Genomic DNA, 14,728 nt, shown 5'->3' with positions numbered 1-14,728 from the left:
AATGACTGTTAGCTATGATAGCTAAATGGAATTGCCATGTTCAGCTGTACAGTATAGTGCTGCATGCCATACATGTATCCTTGAATACACTGCATGAATAATATAGCCTTCCTGCACTAATCAGAGACTTTGAACCATAGGACCATAGAATTGTAGAGTTGGAAGGGACCATGATGGTCATCTAGTTCAAACCCCTGCAATGCAGGAATCTTTTGTCCAATGTGGGGCTTGAACCCACAACCCCGAGATTAAGAGTCTCATGCTCTACCAACTGAGCTAATCCAAGCTTCCCAGAGTTATCTGGCTGGCTCCTCCTAGAAGCCGGATGGTAGGCTAGATGGATCCTCTCTCTAATCCAGCAGGGCTTCTATTATTCTTAAATTTAAATTATTCAAATTTTAAGTTACCCTTCCCCATCAGGTGTGATCCTAGGTCAGTTTATAAATCTATATATTTACAACATTTAAATGATATTACAAAAACAATAATAACCTGCAGGAATAAAACCAAAAAAGTCTAATTAACCATGGACGATTGTTCCAATGGCCTGATTACATGGTGTGTCTTGAGACCATGCCTATACTGAGACAAACAGGCAGACTTCAGGGTGGAGCCAATTCCACAAATGGGGTGCCACAACTGAGAAGCCCCTCCATCCCCTGCTTCACCAATATGGGCCTCCCCAGCAGATCTTGAGCCCCAAACCAGTAATTATGGAGAGATGTCTTCCTTCAAGTAACAGGGACCCAAGTCATTCAGGGTTTTATATGTTAATGTCAGGACCTTTAACTGGGCCCAGTAGAATGTACAAGTAGCTAACAGAAGATCGGAATGATATGGTTCTCAGTTAGAAACATTGTTTAGATATCTAGCAAATGCACAAGTTCAAAGCACCCAGCTACACTTTTCAAGCCTTGGGTGCCAAGCAAAGATCAGAAAGGAGGACAAAAGCGCTCACCGATTTGCATACAATTCACACATGCATTTTCCAATTTTACAGTTGCAGGTGCAAATTTAGAAAGAATTAACAGAATTAAAATATCAATACAATGCATCTCACTTTGAAGAGGAAAACTTTCACCAGTGGCCTGTGTCACCCACCCAGTTGGCTGGCCAGGTACTGATGATGTGCAACTTCAAAGCCCTTCCTTTCCCTTCATATGCATTTCATGATCTTATACCAGACTGAAACCAGACAGCCTTTCAAAGCAGATTGTCCTCTGCAAAGTTAGATACATGGCCATCATACTGCCAAAAGCAAATAAATATATAAGTATTTGAAAAGCAATGCTTTGTCTAATACCCCCTCTCCCCCCAACTGGCAAAGCTTTTGTTTTCAAAGAAAGAAAGAAAGAAAGAAAGAAAGAAAGAAAGAAAGAAAGAAAGAAAGAAAGAAAGAAAGAAAGAAAGACTTTCTGCACTATATAAACCTATATAAGCTCTAATAATTATATCATTTCCCCATACAAAAAGTCTGCTAGAGAAACAAGGGCACTTTATATTTACTTTAAAACAGTGGACACTGCTGAACAATAAAAAAATACAGCCTTTGTTTCCAATCCCTGGCGAGATTGCATAATAACCCCACCCAGTTTCCAAAGTTCATAAAGTTTAATTTCAGTAAAGAACAAAGTGCCTGGGAACTCCTCTTCGCATTAGTTCTGTCTGTAGAGTAGTGAACTTTGTCCAGAGCACAGGGCAGCCTGTTGTTCAAAGATGTGTGTGTGTGTGTGTGTGTGTGTGTGTGTGTGTGTGTGTGTGTGTGTGTAACTGATTTGGCCTCTAGGGTAAAGAGACAGCATCCTTCGGCTTCCTTGCTATTGTCAGTTCCTTCCCTCAAGTCACCTGGAGGTGTTCCTATGATTCAGTTAAAATTTGGCTGCACTGTACGCCCGGTGGCATTAAAATAAAACCAAATTAATTTAAGAGAGCAGGTATTTCAATGGGTTGTGTCCTTTACTAACCTGCCAAAATGAGGACATTGAGGTTTTAGGGAATGTATGGGTGAGAAAGGTGAATGCAGTAGCATGAAAGATGAGTTCCATGGTATGAATTGCATATGCAGTTGTTTGTCTTCCAAAAAATGATCTCTCTATCTAACCCAGGACTGGGAGGGGGCATGTTGGGCCAGGCTTAGTGCCAGCATGCTGTACCCCTTGACAGTGCACACTGAGGTCCATTACTGCATTGATGCTTACCCTTTGTCCCCTGCATCAGGCAGCTTGGAGCACCATTTAAATTCCCCACTGTGCCACAGAGATACTTATGGCACTATAAGAAATTAAAATGGTGGGCTCGAGCCACACCCAGCAGTCATTTCTCCTCTGGTCACTGCTGTGGATACATGACCTGACTGTCTCCAGGTACTGGTGAATGGGACAGAACAGCAATATCTGGAGGGCTACATGTTCTCTACCCTTCATCTATGCAATGTTGGAAAGTGTATAACTGTAACTACCTTGTGAAATAAAAGTGTCCTCACCTCCATTGAGATTGTCCTCTGCACTCTTGTCCAGAAAGGTGGGGTGAACTATAAGAGAGCAGAATGCAGTGGACTAAGGTTTCCTCAGTTGATAGATTCACCACTGCGGTCACAATTCTGGTGAGTCAATGGCAGAAACAAAGCTTCAGCTCTCATACAGACCCAGCATGCCACAAATTACCAGGAGGACAATGCAAGATTTAAGGCAACGTGGGCAGTGCACAGGGCACTGAGTCGAGGGGGCACAGAATTGAGAAGATCCGTTTTGGGGCACCAAATTTGGGCCTTGCACAGAGCACCATATTACAAGTGATTATCAAAGTCAGCCCCTGATGAGGAGCCCAGGAGGGCTGCAAAATGAGAGGTCCTTTTCTTGGGAGAAAGGAGGGGCAGCTTAGGAAAAGTAAACGCTTGCTCTAGTCTCCAGTGAAGGTCTGAAGTGCAATTCTGAAAGACCTAGACCTAGAACCTTGCAGTTTCACTGTATGGAAGAGATCAGTGCAAAGTAATAAGGAACAGACTGAAAAGATCTGGAAGTCATTACCCATAATGATTATATTAGGAGGGGGAACTGGCGCAAAGTCCACAAAATAGCCCAGCTTTGGTCCTTTCTCTTTCTCTCCCCCTGCCTCCACCTCCCTGATGCTTTCAAGTAACAAAGAACAACTGGCACTCATTTTGACTTCTGTTCTGAGTCATCAAAAACGAGAGAGGAAGAAAGGCTGGCCTCCTGTCCAGCTGTGCCTTGTCCACTTGCTATGGAAACACACACCTGGGTTAGAAACAACAAGGGACTCCAGAAAAGCAGAAAGTGCTGCAGACTGAGATGGGAACACCTTTCTGACTGGGATGACTGAGCCACTATATCCCCTCCTTCAGTCCAAAGTAAGGGAGGATGTCTGAATGCTGCACATAGTTATTCATTAAGAAAGCAAACCTTGCGGTAACTTAAGAGCAGGGAGGGCCAATATGTCAGTTTTGGTTCCTTCCAGTTTCTCATTTTTCCAATCCTAAATTCAGTTCTCCACTTTTCCCTGTCTGTTTGAAATTTGTTTATTCTTTAAAAGTCCTCATGAAAATTCCTCAGAATTTCAGTTTGGATTTCTCCTAATATACACATGCTTCTGTGCAATTTTGCATAATATGCACAAAGATCTCTCCTAATATTGCACATTTCTGCATGTTGTTTTCATCAACATATGCATTCTTATGCACACTTTACCCTAGTTTACCTATTGTATGGGGTGTTTGGGGAGGGGCAGTGCCTCTGGTGGGGGACATGTCATGCTCCTTCTGGAGTAGTTTGTCCACCTTTGGGCCTCCTACCCTTGGCAACAGCAGCCACACCTCAGGAATGGCTTAAACTGGCCAACTAAGCCTCTGTGTGCTGTCTCTCTGTGTGTAGCAGCCTTGTTGCTCAGGAATTCAAAGAAACCAAAATGTGAAGTTTTTATATCAGTGGTTAAAATTTGTGCAGTTTTGAAATGTTCCATCTGCCACTTTGATTCAAAATGTCTTCCAATTGTATACAAATAGACAAATACCTGCTCCTTGATCTCAGGAACCAGCATGTAAAAGTCGCTTATGATATCTCAGCAGGTGCCCATATGCCTAATGAACAGGCAAACAATGTTCCAATATATCTATTGTGTGCAGGTAAGTATCTATATCTATCTATGCATATGTAAATTTTATGCAAATCAGTTTCCTCCACTTTGGTAATGTGTTTCCTCTTTGTAGGGAGATGCACCCAACTAGACTGGGCATCAGCAATGTTTATAACCATGCCTTTCCTTCCCATCAGTTGCCTTCTGAATGCATATATATATATATATAGTTTCCCATTCTCCTGAAGTAGGGCAGATGACAAGGAGCATTGTTATGCCAGTCTGCTCACCTACCCAGTCCCCCCAACTCTTTCCTAAGCATCCACAATGAACAGATTCCTTTTCTGCATCATTAAAAAGAAAACATGAACAATGTATTTGGAAAATCTGCAGTGTTCCTTCTTCCTATGTCACATAAAACACAGCTACAGAGGAACAAAAAGCACAGTAGTGCCTTGGGGAGTGGGGGTTTGGCTTTGATTATGCCAATATGGAGGAAAGTCTGAAACAGGTTACTCAGTTGATGGGAGCAAGGAACCAGTGAACTCAGCTCTGGGGCTAGTAAAACCTGTCTGAATTAAAGACAAGCGGAGCAAGATTAATGCTTTACTAGGTCCTTCCCTCCCTCCCTCCCCTACACACACACATTTGGCCAACTCGAGACACAAATGATTAATTTTTCTAGTTGCAGGGGGTAATCGAGTTAGCAGATGTAACTAAAGTATTACAAGTCATGCTCTCAGTTACAAGAACAGCCGCTTCCCCTTGCCAGGTACATGGAAAGATTTTTCTTTCTTTTTTGAATTGTATAGTTAACAAAAGTACTGAAAATGGAAATGGCTGCAGGGGAATATAGGGAGGTTTGGATGGTATTTTCATCAAATGGTGTTGCGGCTTTCCATGGTTGAGAAAGGTTTAATTGAAAATCAGAAACTTTAAGCATGTCATGGAGTAGTTGGGCGAGTAGCTGTTCCGCATGTAACACGGTGAAGATGAAAAATGGGAGTGCAAGTCACTCATGGTTCCTCCATGGTGGAAACCATAATAAGAGTAATTATATTTCAAGTGAAGAATGTTTCAGACAATCTTAGTCTTTTTTTAAAAAAATTAAAAGTTGGACACTCTGTTTCACAAGGCCTGGATCGTGCTGAGTTGTGAATGACTTCCTCACTACAAAATGGGATCTCTAAGGACTGTCTACAAGGAAGGATTTGCACCCTATTCAGGTATTTGGTACCTGTGGGCACCAAATGCATGAAGGGTGGTAGTGTCAAGTTTGGGAACCCAGTGTGGCACTCTAGATGTTGCAGGACTCCAAATCCCATCAGCCCCACTCAGCACGATCAATAGTCAGGGATGATGGGAGTTGGAGTGCCATCTGCACTAAACAATTCTGGCAAGTATAGTTTGTTAAGGATTCTTAGAGTTGTTAGGAAACCCCTGCTCCCCTCACCAAGCCACAATTCCTGGACTGGTTCAACAGTCAACCCCTCTTCCCAGGGAACTCACAGCACGTATAATTTCTTATTAGTTCCCACATTTCATGGTTGTTAATATATCATGGAAAAGTTCAGGTCCCCCATGTTTTGAGGATAGCAGGTTATCTTGCAAACAAAGCCTTCTTGGAATGTAGAGTCATCCCAAGAGTCACCCCCTACCCAAGACAATTAGCATTGTGTTTGCTGGAGAGCAGGGACAATTCAGTTGGCATCCCCCATCACTATTCTTGCAGATCCCCACAAATTGGGGGCTGCCCTGCAGTGGGTTTCTTGCTGTCCTCCAGAAGTATTCCTCCATACTTTAGAACCCAGATCCCCCAGGGTTCCAAATGTGCAAAGAGTTTACTTAACTTGAGTAGTCTCCCTGCCACAGGTGTTCAGACCCTGGTAAATGGGAGGCTGTAAGAATGGCAACTTGGCTGTATGAGAGGGGGGTGAGGCCAATGAACTCATTCCCATTTCCCCCCTTGTGCATTGGTGTGTGTGTGTGTTGGGGGTGGGGGTAGATGAGCAAATAGGGCTATTGCATCATATGGCTGGCACTGATCAGGTCAAGTCTTCCCAGCTTTTCTCCCACAGCACCATCATAACCTCAACTGTTATTCTTTCACAGTTGCATCTTTGTCCTGAGCCATCTAAATCTCAGCTTCTTCATCAGCCAGAGTTGCCTTTGGGGGGCTTCTGTGTGCCTTTTCCTCCCTGAAAGCCAACAGGAGATCCAAGTTTTTTGGATTGCACCAAGCAGAGATTTATGGATAGACAACAAAAGAAAGCGTCTTGGCATGTGCAAGTGTCTGGGAGGATTAAAGAGGCAACAAGATGCTCCAAATCTAGGCTTAGAAAGAACAGCAGAGATGGGATTTGCAAAGAGGACTCGACTGAGAGGCTGCCTGGGGGCAATTGCTTTTGATTCACATTGCAGCACTTTCTCACCATGTACCAAATAGCCAGGACTCCAATATTGTGCGCTGACACTGACACAAAAAGCCACAACAAGCCTTGACTAGAGAGGCCATGTAATTTAGAAAGGTTTGCGGTTCAAGCCAAACCCAAGCTTTCACCTCACATGACCTGTGCTGCTAATCTAGATCAGGCACAGTGGGAACCTGAACAATTTCACCACATCATTGCCTGTGTGCATGTGTCTCTGCAGGTACACAACTTCCATTTGCCTTGTTGCTAGCATCACAGCTGACATAGCAGTGGTGGAGACAGTGCTGCCATCACCATGTGAACCCACTAATAGGATGCTTTCCTATAGCGGCACATCTTATGGAGAATGCTGCAATGTTTAGTCACTTACTTTGCCAGAAAGAGAAATAGAGGACTTCTTGCAATGGTCAACATCATAAAAATAGCCCTGCTGGAACTATCTAGACTAGCCTCATGTATCCATTCATCGTCTGTTGCAATTTCAAGTGCACTGAAAGTTGCTCCCAATACCAGTTACCACACAGAAGGAGCTTATTTACTGTTGCAGTAGATAAGGCCTGGTAAAACAGTTCTGGATGTAGATATATACAGATACAGATACAGATACAGATACAGATACAGATACAGATACAGATACAGATACACAGAAGTACAAAGCATCTCAGTTGCTCCAAATAAACTCCAGTAATTCAAGATGTAGCACTGAACAGGTAACACAAACAGGCTGATAACTCACAGACTGAACTGACATGTATTAATCACAGATATAGTTGGGGCACTGTGTTGTTCCCATAGCAACTGGCTTGACTGACCCCTGCACCTGAGATTAGCTCATCCATTGGGCGATTTACGCTCATGAAGGAAATTAACACTTTCCCATGTCTAGTTACTCCAACGTGGTCAACCGGATGCTTATGAAAAGCCCAGAAGCAGAACAGAGCAACAGCCCTGTCCTGCTTATGATTTCCAGAGACTGGTAAGGAGAAGCACAATCCCTCTGATCCTACAGGTAGAATACAGACATCATGACATGCAGCTATTGACAACCTTGTCCTCCATGAATTTGTCTAATCTCTATTTAAAGCTGTCTAAGCTGGAGCATGAGTTTGACCAAACTGCGGGAGGTAGTGGAGGACAGATGTGCCTGGCGTGCTCTGGTCCATGGGGTCACGAAGAGTCGGACACGACTAAACAACTAAACAACAACAACAACAAGCTGGAGGAAATTTCAAGAAGCAGCAAGTACATGCAGGAGCTTTTGGATCCAGATGAACAGTTTGTATTTTGACCCTAACATTTCAACATGAAGATTTGTAAATAGCAATCCAATTGGAAAGCAAAGGGCAGTAGAGTAGAACAAAAACATCTGACTCTAATCTCCCAAAATATTTGTGAGCCCAGAGCTCCCATCCTGAATTCTGCATGCCTTGGTCCCGCCAACTGAATATTACTCAATACAGTAAGTTCTAGTGGAGCCAGAGGGTTCTCTGCCACTGCAGGTTACATTGCATCTGTGCAAAAGCATCCTGTGCTGACATGGCATGATACTATAATTGTGTCACTTTGATGCAGAGAGCTTCTGTTCACATACGGTATGACCTGCAATGTTGGAAAAGGCTTATGGACCTGCCAGATTCTAGTTGGTCCAGGTACCATTCAGTTTTGGAATGCCATGAGTGAAATCACAAATCCAGTTCTGAATTCCACTGTTATGTTTTCTGAAGCAGTTTCCCTAAAGTACACTGGGCAATATAAAGTGGAACACTGGGCTACACTAGTAGGCAACAACAACCTCCTGTTATTCCGGTTTGGAACAGGCTTTGGAGAAAGCTTTTTAATGTTCAAGGAAGTAATTTTTTAAAATTCGCTTTGATCAAGAGCATTTACCTGCTGGCACTCCACAGCTTGCTGTTAGATGGGCACAAGGAGAAAGAGAGTCCCGCCCCTGCTACCGCCCCGGACGTGGAATGCCACAAAAAGATGCTGAGCCAGATTTCTCCAGCCTTGACAAATAGCACAGTGAATGGCCAAGGCACATCTCATGCCAGGATTCTGCTTAGGGAAGGGTTTCCAGTTGGAAAACACGTTTTCTTGTTGGCCAGGGTGAGAAGGCACTGTGGAGGATTCCATCACTCAGCCCTGCCTTTACACCACACAAACGTGCCTAGTATTTTCATCAGCTGGCCAAGTTGCAAAGAGCTCAAACAGAGACCAGTGACCAAATTAGTTGAGGATATCTCCTCTTGTGGCTATACTTGGAACAGAAAAAATATCATTGTGCTAGTAAGATGAGCAAAGTGGCTCCTTCCTGCTGGCCATTTAAAATGGGGGTATGAAAGAACTAACTGTGGAACATTTTAAGGCCAAGTTACAGGTAGGTAGCCATGTTGGTCTGCCGTAGTCGAAACAAAATAATAAAAAAAATTCCTTCCAGTAGCTCCTTAGAGACCAACTAAGTTTGTTATTGGTATGAGCTTTCGTGTGCATGCACACTTCTTCCAAGTTAGACATTATATGCTTTTGTTTTTAGTTTAATGCAAACATCAGATGTGATGAGCAGGGTGAGGTTTCGTGAGACTCCCGTCATACAGTTACGGCAGATTGACTTCCCTCAGCAGCCTTTGGGAACAAAGATTAGAGTGGGGCTTATGACTCAGTGAGAATCAGTGGGAGGTTCAAAAATGGGCGGGGGGTCAGGGAGTGGATTTTATCAAAGATCCCCATACCCCACCCCATTTAACCAGGGCTTTGTGCCTTAAAATTGTCAGTTTACACATTTTAAGGTTATCAGTATACAAGGTAGGATTCAGAAGGAACCAACAATAATGTTTCTAAGGTATTTGCCTGAATTTTTGAGGGTTAAAAGTGTGAAGAGTGGCAGGCCCTGTTCACAATTGTCCCTGGCACACCGACTGTCCCCAAACACATTAATCACAAAGCTGTGAATGGTTTTGTTTTGTTTTGTTTTAAACAAAACAAAACAAAATAAAACAAAAATTCCTTCCAGTAGCACCATGGAGACCAACTAAGTTTGTTATTGGTATGAGCTTTCATGTGCATGCACACTTCTTCAGATACACTGAAACAGAAGTCACCAGACCCTTATATATAGTGAGAGGGTGGGGAGGGGTATTACTCAGAAGGGTGGTGGGAATGGGTGATCGGCTGATAGGTGTGGTAAACCTGTTGACGACTGTTAATGACTGCAATTGGTTTTACAGGAAAAAGCAAGGGGTGAGATGGCTAAAAATAGCTTTATCAGGTATAATGAGATAAGAATCCAATGTCTCTATTCAAATCAGGTCCCTCCATGGTTTTAAGTTTGATAATAAGTTGCAATTCAGCAACTTCTCTTTCCAGTCTATTTCTGAAATTCTTTTGTAATAAGACAGCTACTTTGAGATCTTGTATAGAATGTCTTGGGAGACTGAAGTGTTCTCCTACTGGTTTCTCTGTCTTGTGATTCCTGATGTCAGATTTCTGTCCATTTATCCTTTGGCGTAGGGTTTGTTTTGTTTGTTTGTTTTTAACATGAATTGCCACCAAACATGCTTAGAAGCCTCTACTGGATCCCCAATGACACTGAAGCTTCTAAGCTTAAATCTTGAATTTAAACCTGCCTTTTCAAATTACTTGGTATTAGTTTAAGGACAAACCAGAATTGACATTATTCATTTCATTAGCTGTGTGAATGTGTTGTCTTTCTTAAAGTACATTGTCTCCATGCAATCTGGAGCAGGCCCTTCACCAGCTTCCAATTGCAGCAAGAGGAAAACTCAAATTACTGCCAATAGGAGATTTCTCCCCATGCAAATAGCAGCTATGAGTGTCCTGATTCAGATCAGGCATTCTCTTTAAAATAACCAGGTAGGTTGATTTCTATAGCTGTCAGAACGACTAAGCTTAGCTTAAGCTCTTATACCTAAGCTTATACTTAAGCTCTTATATCTAGCCCTGATTTTTTAGATTTTAGATTTTATTGCATTAGCCGTGTGGCCATAGCATGATATACATAGAAATAACAACATAAAATGGGGGTGGGGAGGTAAAGGTAGATATCGTCCTGGGCGAATACTTAAAGGGAAAAAAAAGGGGGGGATAACAAAAGCGACAGGGGATTTAAAACATCGAGTGACAGTACAAAAACAAAAAGACAAAAAACTGCTGAGGCTGGAGGAGGATCGTTAAAGGGTCCTTCAGCTTCAGATTTGTCCTGGCTCCATTGTCCTTGTACAATAAGGCTACTTGGAACTTCGTTCGATTGTGCGGCGTATCGACTGCAGCTGTGGTGTTAAAGAAGAAGTTAGTGCCGCTTTCCTCTTCATCACACTGAGCAGGAAGTTAGCTGTCATCTTGGTAATCCAACAATCAGAATCCTGCAAAAAAAGGGACACTATCCAAGGCTGGATTGGGAGATGAAGCTTGTTCACGAGAGGAGTTAAAAACCGAGATCTTTCATCTGTCCAGTTGGGACAGAAGAGCATTACGTGTTCCATAGTCTCCAGAGCCGTGTCATTACAGGTGCATGTTCTATTTGCGATGGGAACTCTGGAATAACGACCCGACAGAACTGCTGTAGGAAAACAGTTGAGACGGGCACAGGTAAAGGCCCTTCGCTTAGCCTCCGAAGAAATTGTGAAGCAGTATAGAGGGATCCCTTCAGGGGGTGGAATTGCTAAGGCTAGGCCTGAACACGGCCCTCTTGCATGGGAAGCTGTGTTAGAGAAGTCAAGTTGCTGTAGCTTCTGTTTAATTGGAGGTAGGGCCGCCGGACTGATACACTCTAAGTTAAGCACAGTTTTACAATTCAGATTGAGAAGAGAGCGGAATTTGAGGTTAATTGTAGTTTTCCAAGGGGAATTATGAATATCTCTTAGGATCAGATTGGAAAAACCACCTCTAATTCGAGCATCCGATGCTAATAGGTGGGAGCTATAGGAAATAGCTCGACTCCATGCTCGTTTTACAATTGAGGGCTGGGCGAACTCAAGTCGTAGGGCTGCACCTGAGACACATCTCGGGACACCGGAAAGAGATCTCAGAAACATATGAAGTGGGCGATCCAAGTTACCTGATATTGCTGTAGTCCATACTTCGCAGCCATATAATAATTTAGGGACAACTTTGGCATTAAATATTTGAATTGCAGCTGGAAGGTGTTTGCCGCCCTTCTGGTGGTAAAATCGGACAATGGCATTAGAGGTCGTGGTTGCAGCGAGAAAGGCAGATTGTAGATGGGTGGTCCAGGAGAGATTATAAGTGAATATCTAGCCCTGATTAAATAAGGTTGTGTATACATTTAAAGCATGTGACTCCCCCCCAAAAAAAACCACGACTGGGAACTGTAGGTTGTTAAGGGTGCTGGGAATTATAGCTCTGTGAGGTTCCCATAATTCTTGAGGGAAAGTCATGCATGCTATGTGTACAGCGAAAGTCAAGAATGAACCTATGGTTTTTTCAATCATTGCCTATAGCTTTAGATATGATTATCAAGTGTGTACAGTAAAGAGATACACACATGTTACTCTTTCCCCACTTTAAGGTTTTGTTAATGCCAAGCTATCAGCAACATTGGGGAGTTTCCAAGGAATGATTCTCTCTGGCTGCGTAGGGAGCAGAAGGAGAGGAAAGCAACCAGACACACTGAGACCGGAGCTTAGCCTTGCACTTAGAAGGTCCATCTCTGGCTGATGATATGAGACTCCAATCCCCAGCCTGGCCGAAAAGGCATAAAGAAGGAGCAGTCCATGCCAGAAGAACAGACCATATAACCCCCCAAAGGCCCAAGGAGAATAGCAACTACATCTCTGAAGCTTCTGCTTTTTGGAGCCTATTATCCAAATACCTCCCCCATCTGCATGGAACAGCCTTTTTAAAAGATGAGAATTGCAAGATTGATAGGGAGGAGGAGTTGGCCTGGCACTGAATGGCCTGCAGCTGTTTCAAGTGAAATTTGGGGAAAGATTTAAGGACGTGAAGCTTTGGCTAAAATGGAAAAGAAATGTTTAGCTGAACAAGTGCAGCTTTCTGTGGGATGGAGGTCAGAAGGGCCTGCATGGGCCAGAAGTATAGGATCTAAATCTGCTCTGGGAAACTTGGAAATCACATTTGTAACTAATCAGATGTTCCTCTGTTTCTCCTTAGCCCAAAGAACGGGATTAGGCACCTGTGGAAAGGAGGGGACTGTTACAATTCTGCTGTTACCATTGCTTGCTAAAGAGCAGAATTGACTTTGTGATGCTTGGCAAGGAGGAATGTTCCCAGGAGAAGTAGTACAAAAACACAGGCTGCAGAATGGGCAAGGTGCTTCTGAGGAAAGCATGGTGAGTCGCAAGGTGTAGAAGCCCACCATAAAGAGATACTCGCAACACCTTGCAGGTGCATTGTTATGCTGACCAAACTGCATAAACGTTAGTGTTGCTGAATAACCTAAAATGGAAATGGGGGTGCAGATCAGCGCCTTCAAAAACTCTTCCTATAAATTATTTGGAATGGGTTTGCAAAATCTGGGAAACATTGTAGCTTTTTGTCTGACAGATAACAACATTGTTGCACTGAGCATCAGTCCAGGTCAGAAACTTATACTGGAAAAGCCCTCTGGTAGTATCACTATCTTGTGATAAGAATTTTAATGTGTATTTCAAAAGCTTAGGCAAAGAAGACAAGATGCATTGGGGTCGAAGAGGTGACCCAGGCAAGATTTGCTTCAGGATTTGATATCTCATATGGAGTAGGGCAATTTGGTGGCTGGTGATAAGGCTACTCAAGTTGTGTTCCAGAGGGAATCTGGAAATATGGAATGTCCCTCAGGGCACAACAGCCAACTGCCTCGGTGGCAGATCTGGCTCCTGAAGAGACCATGACTGGCAACGTCTTGTGGAATTGCAAGGTCCTGGGGAATTAGGAAGTCTTACAAGAACCAGAAAACCTGAAAGATCTTGCCCAGCTGGAGTCCTTATAATGTTCTGGGGGGACTCAGGTGGACAGAAATAGTAAGAACTTAGGGAGAACACCCCAGAGCTGACACACTGCATGAAATCAGGGTTGGACCATGGTTCCCCACCATCACCAATGACTTAAGACTTCTCTTGGTAGAGGATGAAAACTTTCTCATGGGCTCATCATAGCATGTGACAGGGACCTAATACATTGCTATATAACACCAGAGGGTCCTGCCATGCTTCTTTAGGTAAAGTGCTATATGGAGGTAAAACATGGCCAAGGCTTAAGGAAGGTTTCTGAAGATCCATTTTCAGCCAGGTGATTTTGGACTCCCATCAGCCCCAGCCAGCATGGTCAATGGTCAACTATGATGGGAGTTGTGACCCTTCAGATATTGCTAGATTACAAGTCGCCCTACCTCTAAAAACAAAGCAATTAACACTAAGCAATGGGTCTAGGAGTGAAAGAGAACCGCAGGTGCACTCTTCACATTCAGCAACGTGAGGCCTGGAGATGTTGAATGTGTCATAATATTTGGTTTTTCCTCTTTTTGAGGAGTGAAAGAAAGAAGTGGGTGAAAAAGGGCTTCATATTATGTAACTTGCAAAAATGTGTTTCCACTTATAGGCTAATTGACATCTCCCACATCAGACCATGTTGTCAAGTGGATTACCCCTGATCTGCGCTTTGTCTCAGCTGTGGATTAAGGAGTGTAATGCTATCCCATTTAATATTTTAACCGTATGGGCTGCAATTTCACAGGCAATTATATGACAAGGGAAGAATCCAAGCAGCCAATCGCAGCCCAGAGAGTGGTTATTTTCTCACAGAAAGCTTCAGTGATGCGATAGGCAGTCAGTGCCATCACCCTGCGGCTACTCAGTAACTTCTTCCACACAGAAGCTCACCATCTCACACAGCTGAATCCCTTATATCTCTTTGGGATATTAGCTGTTTTCTTATTTTAAGGCTCACCTTGCATTATGCAATCTCTAACTATTGCTTTTAGGGTAGCAACAATACCATCAGGTGTTCCACACCACCCAGGTAATGATGGAAAACCCAGGACATATTGGAGCAGCAGCTCAGGCCTTTGCCAACTCCCAGGCCAATGTTGCCTCCTCCAGAAACTAAAGGATTGAAGGCATGGGGCAAAGTTCCAGCTCGGGATCCTCCTCTGTGGCTGGGATCAGGTGGTGCAGTACGTCCTTTGTCTTAAACACTGTTTCCCACAACCTGGTGGCCTGATGGAGTACAATTCCCAT

At 43.4% G+C, this 14,728-nt stretch overlaps 1 non-coding gene across 1 annotated transcript; it reads right to left on the bottom strand.

The window, feature by feature from the left end:
* Positions 1 to 213: 213 nt before the first annotated feature.
* Positions 214 to 287, bottom strand: TRNAK-CUU (transfer RNA lysine (anticodon CUU)). Its single transcript has one exon. It is a non-coding gene; the product is annotated as a tRNA-Lys (tRNA).
* Between the last annotated feature and the right edge of the window lie 14,441 nt (positions 288 to 14,728).

Source organism: Podarcis muralis, chromosome 1 (genome assembly GCF_964188315.1).
Source record: "Podarcis muralis chromosome 1, rPodMur119.hap1.1, whole genome shotgun sequence".
Taxonomy (NCBI): Eukaryota; Metazoa; Chordata; class Lepidosauria; order Squamata; family Lacertidae; genus Podarcis; species Podarcis muralis.
Note: the sequence above shows the minus strand (reverse complement) of the source record. Positions and strands in the feature narration are given on the sequence as shown.